The sequence below is a fragment of the Ruditapes philippinarum genome, unplaced genomic scaffold (genome assembly GCF_026571515.1).
Source record: "Ruditapes philippinarum isolate M1 unplaced genomic scaffold, ASM2657151v2 ctg773_1_1_1_1, whole genome shotgun sequence".
Lineage (NCBI taxonomy): Eukaryota > Metazoa > Mollusca > Bivalvia > Venerida > Veneridae > Ruditapes > Ruditapes philippinarum.
The window spans coordinates 64,607-76,693 of record NW_026859995.1 but is presented as its reverse complement, the minus strand read 5'-3'; positions in this window follow the sequence as shown (position 1 = coordinate 76,693).

Below are 12,087 nucleotides of genomic sequence, written 5' to 3'. Positions count from 1 at the left end.
ACTCTCGTATTCAGAGACAAAGTCATTTTCTACTGCAGCACAAAATATTGATTTATGCAATATACCATGACTTAATGTTATTTATCTGTTATTTTTTATTCTAAAAAATAAAATTAGTTCAAAATTCAATATAAAGTAACTACTAATCGTTTATCTGAATTCATTGATTTCAAAACGTGATTGTTTTAGTCAAAGATTGTCTCTAAATTGTTTTAAAAATGGCCATACAACGTTAACATAATGTTGTTTGTCTTTTTATCTGGTCCTTGTTAGAAATAGTAAAATGTGAAGGATGTTAAATTGATGGTTAATGATTTTGCATCTCAAAATTATGATTTTATTTTCAAAGTTAAGTAAATCATCTTTCATTTGTTGCACAGAATTCTGTTAACATGGGTGATTGGTAACATATCAAGTGAAGTGTGTTCAAGCATGTTATTCTGTACGTACGATATTTTATCAATTATCTTAAATTTGAAGAAAAGACAAAAAAAAACACTTCTTTTAAATCAAGGGTATAAATCGAATAATGTGTATTAAAATATCAATGTACACTTATAGCACATAAGCATATTTAAATAAGTTTAGTGCAGTTTTACAAAAATAATACATTCTGTTTTTTAAATACTAGTTTGATTGTTAAATGGAGTATACTAGCTATACTCAAAATGTTAGATAATGCCTATAAAATACTGAAGATTACATTAATTTTGTATTAGGCATAATACATTACAATTCAATCAGAGCTTTTCGCCGAATTTGAACACTTGTTTTTTCCGTCTCTAGTTTTGCGTCATGGGGAAATTAATTTCTCTTTAAAGTCATTCAAGATGTATGTAACATAAAAAAAGAAAGGACGATGCATCTCTGCTTAGAACCATACAGACATGATTCTTTATTCCAAAAAAAAACAAAAACAAAAAACAGCAGAAATGTGAGCATTGAATGATTATTTTTAAAATATGTTTTGAATATGCATCTTTGTTGACGGCTTAATAGGTTATCTATGCCCCTTTGAGGATTTAATCATTCTGTTTTTGTATATGCATAAAATGTTATATAATATTACATAAAGATTTCTGAGCATGGTTTGCATTGTTTGTTATTCGGTTAGTCCCTACGTTTTTAATTTTCCCTGAAAATGATGATAGGTGTTATCCAGTCAAGTATATGTATATATGTAAGGTATATTGCTTGGTAAGCGTTAAGTAAAACATACCAGATCTCCTATCTCGTAAATACAGGAACTTTGTCACAATTGTAATGGGATGAGGCTCCAACGTTTACAAAAACATAGATTTAGTTTGATGTTTTTCCGTCGCTCTCCACTAAACTGAAAATTTGTTAAGAAAAAAATATATTCGCTTGTTCCTACTAGCTAAACATTTTTGGCGCGCTAGCTCATCAAATTATACATATCAAAAGTATTTATTTTTTCGCTCACTCGCCTGAAATATGTCTGTAAAAAATCCGAGACACAGGAAATCAATTTGTTTTGACCTTACGGATAACAACTTTTACTAATTTCATTCTTAACCAATACCAAATTCTTTAATCTGGATAGCACTGGTTGGTACATTTATTCATTTATTTATTAATTAATATTTATTGATACAGCATTATATCTGTAACAGGTTTACAAATCCTCAGAATGCAAAGCACTGACAATATAATTGTGTTATATCTCACGAAAATCTTTGCTTTGGAAGATGTTTTTATGGCTATCTTGCATTATGCTCAAATAAAGCTTGCATGAAGTACTACATAAATTTTACGAATTTTGTTCGCTTGCCGTCAAATATCACAACAATTTGTATATATAATCATATACAATGGTTCAATTGGAATGATATCTATGACAATAATGTGGAGCTTACTTTGTTTCGATATGCCATCGTTCGCAATAATTATAAAGAAATCAAGATTAAAATTTAAAATACTTTTGGTGGGATGTGACAACTTTCATTATGCGGTTTGAGCAAACCTACATTAAAAAATACTACTCATATTCTTATGATCAGAAAATAAGTCCCATAGAATTTTTTTTAGAAATCCGACGTTTCATTGCGAATTGCAAGAAATAATAGTAACCTTAAAACTTCTGTTTCATTTGGAATTTAACGTTTTGAACCATTTTGTAAAGGTTTCGTCAGAATGGTTTAATAGAGTCTGTGCGATATCGATATAATAATGTACTTAACTCTATCCATGTATTATGCAATACTTTAATTTAGCTTTTCATTCAGAAATCTTCGAATACATTTTTTTTTGCGAGTAAATGGTGTACCTTCTTGAATAATCTATCAACAGCACCAGACAATCGTAAACATACTTCACAATCAGATACACATTTATGTATTAAATATTGATGAATAGATGAATCACTGTCTCCTTTAAAACTAATTAATTGTATTTATTAAGAAAATAAGTCTTCATCAGGCCACACGCAATGAGAGAAGCGTTTTTTTGTTATTGTTTTTTTTTCTATTCCTCTTTCAAGAAGCACGCAAGTCTCAAGATAGTTGCACGATTTTCTCGTGATTTAAGGATTATATTTGTATCGTGTCATTCTTTCACAATTGATGAATGATGTCAATCTATTCTAATATTACTGAAATACGGCAAATTGTTTTTGTGTTTGAATGCAACCTGTCAGTTTTTGACAGATATGTTGTGAGAGCATCCTGAATCCCGAACATGCAAAATGATAAAATAACGCTACATGTGATCTAAACCATTAATGTTCAATACCAGAGCAGCCTTAAAACAGCATATCCTTAGGACTTATTATCAAAGTGTGTATTATATCAATTGATGTAAAATACATAATAGTGTGAATGCATGATAAATTTAAAAATAAATAATCAACCAGATGAAAATCATTTTCTGTCCCGGATATACAATATTATTTTTAAAAAATGATTTTATTTATTTGTCTTCTGTCATTGTAAATCATAGTATAGCGTATGGTGCTGTAACACACAGATAATGAGGCGCTAAAATGAAATTACAAATTAGAACATTTTTTTTAATCTCTCGTACATTTGACTTAATTGTATTATCAATTGCGGGTACTTATATAAGGACTCCTTAATAACCTTATTACAAATGGTCCCTTTCAAATGTTATATCAAAACATACAAAGATGTAATCAATTTTATCACTTTTCATACTTTGCATTTTAACTTAATTTGAAACCAAAAAAATAATTATATAGTTCAACTGATAAACTTAGTGCCACTTGCAGCTGGGTGGTTACCTTGTTTGGCTGAGTCATAAGAATTGCGGCCACCGTTCATCTCTGCTTGATCGTACGAGGCTACTAAATGGGAATAAACGAACTGCCTCATTTTAGATAGTCAAATGAAATTAAAATGGATTTATGTTCAAAAAAAAGTGTCGACTCATTTTCAAAAAAAAAAAAAAAAAAGAAATAGATCAAGAGATATTTTTGTATGACTCTTTTTCTGTAAATTGTACTTTGATAAGTGCTATGGACAAATATTTTATAGGTGTACTGACAGTTTGACTGCATGTCTAACAATATTTACCATAGCACATATTTATTAGAGACAAGAATATATATCATATCTATGAATAGAAACAAAGAACACTTAACGTTCTGATATAGAAAGGAAGATATATACGTTTTGGTTCTATTCACAGTTGATAGATCTGACAGAAAATGAAATGAAGATTATTGTCTATTTCAAAGTGGTCATATTTTATATCCGAGGCAATCATAATTTTATACCAGTGTTATGCTGCTGTATTCATAAGTTACTGTGCCCCATTGTATAGTATTGTTTTTACATTTAACATGGTCAAGAAAAAATGTGACATCAACAATAGTATTTGTTCATTCATTAATATGGCTCTCCTATAGAAATGAATTACATTAACTACATTATTTATTTTAAAGAAAACTTTATTTCAAACAACGTTAATATGATTGTCAATGTGTTCTGCATGCTTTAAAGAATTTAAACTTTAGTAATATTAGTGATATTTATAAATCATAATCTACGCCACTCGTGAGAATATTGCTTTTTAAAGCTAATTCGGTGAAATAAAATTACATCTTACGCACAAACAAACAAATATCTTCTATATCATGTTCATTAATGTGACATTTATATTCGTAATTTCATTGTCAAGACGAGATTGATAAGTTGTATGTTTCACAAGATTTTAATGACGACTGAACAATTACAAATATTTAGGATAAAAATGCCAAAAAAAAAAGAGACTGCCCCACTCTTTTTTTATATAGATTTAACATTACCGATAGTTTCCGAAGGATAATCTTAGATATATATGTGGGTCATGGAGATTTATTAATCACTCAGGTGATGTTTATTATAAAATTAGAAACAAATCTCACAATATTATTTTTATATTAATTTTACCTGAACACTCACTATTTACTCAAAGATGGGCATAACTATGTAAAATATTACTCTAATATAGCTTTCATGTAGTACTACGTATACTTGTATTAATATTTATGGTTGATATAAAGTATCACAACATACAATGATTCAATAGTGATGGTGTCTCTGCAAAATTATCGGAATCTACTTTTATTTGATATGTCAGTCTTTAACCATCAAGACAAACACGTGTTAGATTTTATCATATCATACACATTATTCTGGTAATTAAAAAAATTAATTTAATTTGTATAATTTGTATACAGAAAGTGCAAACTCAAAAACATTTCCCCTATCTACATAAATTTTGTTTTTTATAAAAGTCTTGAATAATATTGAAACGTTTCGTCGAATAAAACGTTTTATACATTGTGTGTGATGTATCGATACGTACAATGTCCATTATCTTTTATAAACAAGTAAGATTTATTTAGCTTTTGCATGAAGAAATCTATGAAGAAAACATATTTGTTATTATAAGTAAATATGTGCATGCTTGAATGATATATTAGCAGTGTCCTGAAGACAATTTAAAACATATTTTCAGATTACACATTATAGTTAAAATATGATGAATAAATATCTCTTTTAAAAGATATAAAAAATAAATGTCTTCTTCATAAGTTCACAGGCAATGATACAGACTGTCTTTGTCACGAAAAGACACAAGTCTCGAGATAAAACGCGTTTTGTTCGAGTATTGATTTAAGGCTTACATTTGTCTTTCTTTCGCATTTTATGAACAATATCTCTTTATTTTAAGAATTTTTAGAAAAATATCAAGATCATGTACAAGCAATAGAGTTGTATAGTTCTGTAAGTGATCTATTTTCAATACACAGACCAAACTTAAGCAACATATTAAGAGTATATTTTGGGCTTCACTATCAAATGATATATCTAATCGACGTTTTCATCGGATTGAATATACAAGAGTGCATTATTACAAGAATATACGATTGATAAAATAATTATTTCTTTTGTGTCCGATTCATTCAAAATTATCGTTGTAGAAAAGTGAGCTTTTCTTACAAAATTAAAATCAATCACAATGAAGAACAAACAACTCAACTACATGTATTTCTAAAATGATGCAATTTCTAAATATTAGTTTGCATCTCTTCTTTTCAATTGAATAATAATAATGCAAGTATTTTAAACAAAGATTATTTTATTGTCCAGTGAGAAACTAGACATAAGACAAGAAGGTAAGAAATGAATAACTGTATGATAAATAGCTTACATTAAACAATGATGTGTTTGACGATCTTTACGATTCGATTAATGTTTTCGAGAAAATTAACACACCTATAGATATCGAACAACAAAGTTTGTCTAAACTTTTTCATTATAGAAGTGATTTTCTAAAGAGATGCTATACATATACTTATGAGCATTTTCTTGCATCTCAGACAGGATTATCTACCGTTTACACCGGTGCTAGAAAACTCAGTCTAACACTCCCATGTAAGACAAGTCGCGCGCTTTAAATGACGTCATTGACACGCGCCTTTTATGAATGAATTGCGTTCTTAGGATGACGTCAAGATTCTTATATTATTGCCAAATGTCACGCAGCAATATAGCTAAGACCAATATGTTATGGTTGTCTCGTTTTAACATCTAATTGTGTTCGTTCGTGTTATGCACTATATTCTCAATAATTGTAACAATTATATAGCGTATAAAATTGTAAAACACATAAATGATCGGTATTAACGATGTCTCTATAAAAATAAATTTACATTTCCATTTCCAGTTTAAATGGGTTTGTTTGTAAAAAATTCGATTGCAATTAAATTTTCATTGAAATAACTAATTTTGACACATTTGAATCAAATCGGCTCAAGTGATATTTGGTATGACATTGCTTATGTTTACATTGTACTATTTGTAGAACTGAAGTCAAATTATTTGGTAATTTATATAAAGTTGTACTGACAATTTGATTGCCTTTCTGCCATGTTCATTCCAGCACTTCTTTATGATAGACAATAATTTATATCCCATGAATAAAAACAAAGAAAACACGACTGATCTGGAACGGAAGATATATACCTTTCCGCGCTCTTCACAATTGGTCGCTTTTTGACAGAAATGCTTTATATGTAGATAATTGTCTATGTTTTACAGTACATATCAAAGGAACGTATAAATAGAAGTACAGTGCTGTGCTGCTTTTTGAATGATTTGTAATTTTATATACGCCATTTTCTTCATAAGCAAAGTAGATATCTTTTTCAATATATAAAAATCAAATTTTTACTATTATTTTTTCATAATTATAAATTTACATTTAATATAATTGAGAAAAAAAATGTTGTCATCAAAACTATTATTTGAAAATCCTTATCTCTGGCTTTCATATTATGTTAAACTAAGATTACTAACTTAGAAGGATTGGTTTGCATAATGACTCATTTAGGGCCAACGGAAGTGTGGTTATTTCTAACATCTGTAAATACAAATGTATTTTTGCACAGTGAAAACTAGACACATTGACAATTTAATTACGAAAATAGCATCCGAATGGATAATAGGCCAAGTGTACCTTATTTTAGAGAAAGTATTTATCTGTTTATCTCATGAAATAAATTATTTTCAAATAAGATAAAAAAAAATGTCGTCGCATTGTCTAACTTGTAATTTTAAAGAACTTAGTATTAAAAGGCAAATTTCCTTATTACTCGAGCTGACATTTCCCTTTAACTATTCAAGTATTTAGACAAAGAAACAAGGTATTGATTTTGAAACTAAATTCTGTTATGTTCTGTGAAGTTATCGGTTTATAAATAGATACGTACATTTAACATGCAAACACTCTTTTAAACTCCTGATTCAATGCTCGAAAGAAATCAAGAAAATTAAGTAAAACATATTTACAGTTACAAAATTATAGATTTTACAAGGTAGGTAAAAATTTAGTATGTATATGTATAATGCAAAATATGTAGAAATTTCTCTCAATTTTATAAGACAAAGTAAAGGCATTCCTACGTTTTTCATTTATCAGTTTCGTTGTATACTTTACTTTCTATGCGGTTTAGGTCGCTTAAAAATCTAAATCTGAGAGTTTTCACATATCTTAAATTTTGTTCATATCATGTAAGACATTCTAAGACCCCATATATGCTACATAATATATAATTGTAAATTGTATTTTTAACATAAGATAAATAAGATAACAAATACCAATAAACAACCATTAAACAGCAAATACAATACTTACTGAGCAATGCCTTTTGCATTTATATAAAAATGTAATTATGACATTACGAGATTAAGTTAAAAAACATCAATAACAACTTCTTTGACAGTAAACACACGACAGACATTTTGTTGCTTTATGATGTTGTTGTTTATATGAAAGTGATTCCATTAATCGTTTTATTCATCCGTTTTAATCTGCATTGTTTCTTAAATATCGACAGTAAAAGCAAAAACAAACAGGAATTATCGTAAACGAACGAAGAGATCACAAAACTACTGCTGTGATTAAATGGCACCTGAAGTGTTTCCTTCAAAAGATAATTGTCTCTCTAATGTCACAACAGAAGACTTATAGATGGTTGAGTATATTAAGATTTTAAATAACACCAGGATATGTTTTATAGAAACAACAATAATATTTTAGTGAACACCTTTCTGTCTGATAAAATATAATATTATTTTCTTTTCCTGTCCTTTATAAAATATCTAAAGAAAAATTATTTTAGTAAAAGAACAGAAAATGTATTCACAAAAGCTTTATCAAAATATTTAAAAGACATCATTTTTAAAGAAAGAATGTGTGAAATTATGCGCAAATATAACTATCTCTATGTTTACAATATATTTTAAGGAGACATAGTTGAAATGTCTCATATATTATATTGTTATACTAACTTTTAGCTCTCAGTGGTTCCTGTGAGTTGTTGGTCTCTTTTTTGGTTACGGTTAAACAAAAATTTCAATGTTTTGCAGTTCGTTACCTCTTTAAATAGAGAGTTTTTTTTTATTTTTGTATGAAACTAAAGCAACTCTAAAAATAATTGTTTGTACACCAAGTCCGTATATTTATCTTTGTGACAAATACACATTATGTAACAAAATGGTATATTGACCTTTGAAATAGATGTCTGGCATATTTTACACTTTTGTTTGTTTTACTGGATATAAACAATATGTAAACGATAAAAGAGAAGAGAATATGTCTGGCCTGTCTTTACATTTGATTGAGTTTTGACACAAACTCAATGTACTAAATAAACTGGAAAATAAACGTTTATTTTTAGAACAAATCATATATTTGACATACATGGATAGCTTTCTTTTTACTTTCCCATTTACGCGGGGATTCTATCATTTGTTGTGTAAAGTTAACCATAAATGCATGGAAAAAGGAAAGGAACTGCTATTCATCGATATGCTAAGGACTATAACTTATAAAATTGTGTCAGCGCAAAATATGTTTTCAAAATATGCCTAACACACTTAGCATTCACACTTCCACATCATTTACGGCATGATAATACGTACATACTGAAACATATTGGTATAAATTAACGGAACATGCTTTTTCTCCAACAAAAAGAGACTGCTGTAATTTAAATATAACGCTTCAGATATATAACGGTTCAGATGTGTCATGTATCTATGTAAAGATTGAGTATTGTGTACTATCCTGACGTATAACACACATGGGCTTATATAAAATTCGTTTGCGGTCATATATTTGTAAACCCTCTTATCAGCACATGCGATCAGATCATATTTCCTCTTCTTATTAAGAAAACAATGAATAAATTTCTCTTTATTGCTCCATGTAAGGCACATTTGATAATAAATCTGCAGCAGCATGCAAGTATACAATAATTTTAAATGAACAACTTTGGAAATTTGTTGTACTTTCGTTTATTATCTTATCTAGATCTTCATTATCAATTCATCACATTTTAACCAATTTATAATTAACGGAATAATTGCTTCTTGTTATAATATGCAGGCGGTTTGATGCTTTTTTAACGAGAAGTGAAATGGTACTATACGGAATAACGTCTGCTGAAAGTGACAAATAGCATTGGTTGGAGTTTGATTCTTTCAAATATTTTTGTATGTTTTGTTTGCATAGTATAGTGCATGTAGAGCAGAAGATATAATTGTCTATGATGGTCAAAATAAAATTACAAGTTTCATTGTAAGAAGGTTTTTGAATAATTTGTTATTTCACATTCTACCGTCGACACGATGAAATCAAATGCTCGAAACAATACAATGATAAAAAGCGTCGAGGTTGGTGTTCGGGTTTGAAATTAAATAAATATTTTTCTAGTATATGTTGCTCGTTTCAGACAAACTGAGGCACTATCTTTATGACATATTGCAAAACTTTTTTAATAATATTGTCTTTGTACTTCCTGTATTTATTGATTGTATAATAGATGACTAAATGTCAAATGGATAATGTGATGTCAAAATTGTGTGTTAAAGGCTTGTCTCTGAATATTTGCATACGTAATACAAAATATTAAAAATTATATGGAATTGAGTGTGTTTTAGAAAATTTGAATATGAAAATAGTGTTTTATTAAGAAATCGGTTTCTCTATGGACTTAGTATTTTATAAAAAAAACAATTATGTTCATGTTAAGGTATTAGGACCCTAATGGGCACTATCAGGAACTAAAGAATTGACATCATAGGTCAGATGCATACCTTAAAGTACACCTGTATGCAAAATTTAAACAAAGTTTACCGTACGGAAATCAAGTTATGGCCACTTTTCTGAACTCAAGCTAGGATGTTATGAGGGCCCTTTTTTTAGAAATGAGGAACCTTTCAATAATCTGCAATAACATTCTAATGAAAAATGTTTTCCCATGAGTTTTTGGTAAGAAACAAATAGTACCATTCAGCTAACAATCCACATAAGCAAAATTATGGTTTCTACTTAAAATTTATGAAATCTGTTTAAAAATGTTACCATACCCCACCCATTTTTACCTCATGTCTGACCATTTTTCTACTTTAGGAGCCTAAATCAAAAAATTCTTAAAATTTACCCAAATGAGTGCCTGTTTTCAAAGTTTCCCTAAATTTTTAAAAAAGTATGTTGGTTGATCTTGTAAAATATGAAATACTTTAACCGTCTAGTTTTGATTATATTACACTTTGAAAATATCAGGTACCATATTTTTTACTAGATGTAGCATAATTTAGCCAATAAATACCTATATAAATTAAAAATTCAAAATTAAACACTTTTTTCTTTCCATATGGGACATGAGAGATACATAAATAATGTTAAAAGAAAAAAAGAAAGAAAAAAAAAGTTGACCCTTCTGGGGATTGAACCCATGGCCCTCATTTTCAATGTAGTTTACAGTACTTCTAGCCTATTTGAATACTCTTCAAAGCGGAGGTAATGCATTAGGGTGCTAATACCTTAATGAAAATATTAGGAAATATGATGTCGTGTAATCCAAACCATATTGCTAACATTTTATTATTAAAAACGACAAATCTCTTCAGGAAGAAAAGGTTTGCGATTAACAACTCTTTGACTGCGTTTTTATTGCTATCGGGGAATCACCCATTTCGGTATAGAAATATTTTCTTGGAATCCCATAATACAATTTTTAACAATCACAAATAAAGTATTATATCATTACATTGAAAGAGATGAATATTTTAGGTCATTATCACATGAGAATGCATAATACTTCATAAATTAAGTTAAAAACTTCAATTCAAACGTTTAAACACTCACTTTCTAAAACCTTTTCAAATAACTCGGATAGTTAAACACAATCTAAAGAAAAAAAAAACGCACACATTACCCTAATGTCTATTTAAATTTCCACATCAAACTTTTCAAAATTCTACCAGTAATAAATGACTTAATTCTGAACACTTTTAAAAAACAAAATGCCGCAATGTAATCTCATAATTTTAAAAAAGTAAAGTATCTTTATATTGTTGTAAACAATGATCAGTATATTAAGAACAAAATTAACATAAAGCTCAATATATATAACTCATTATTAATACTATTTAACCAATCAATACTTTACTAAATACTATATATGTATACAAATATGAACGTGTTTTTTTGTGTATGTACGTATGCGTGTGATGTGCATTTTTGAATGGGCGCGCGCGGGCACTGTGCGCGTGCGTGCGTGTGTACGTGCGTGCATTGGTGCGTGCGTGTGTGTGTATGTGCGTGTGTGTGGTGAGTGCGTTGGTGCGTGTGTGCGAGCGTGCGTGCGTGTGTGTGAGTAAGTGTTTGTGTAAAAACGACACATCATACATAATTATAATCCAAGATAGATAAATTACAAACATAACAAACATAAGTTTAGACAATTTTATCCACCCATTCTTCAGTAACAGGGACATGTTCTCTCATCCTTGCATTTTTCCTTCCTCTTATTTCCTTCTATACTTTCCTTTTACCTTTCTTATCTCATTAAATGTTTCACTTTTTGTCAAAGAATTCGGTATCGCTTCTAAAAACGGCATCTATGTTAACATTACTATGTCCATGATGGTTATATTTCTCTTTCAGTCATTTATTTCATCAATAACATAAATATGATAAACCAAACACACTCACCATCATGGGTTCGTACAAATATTTCGGTTTTTTTCCACTTTTCACACATACTATCTT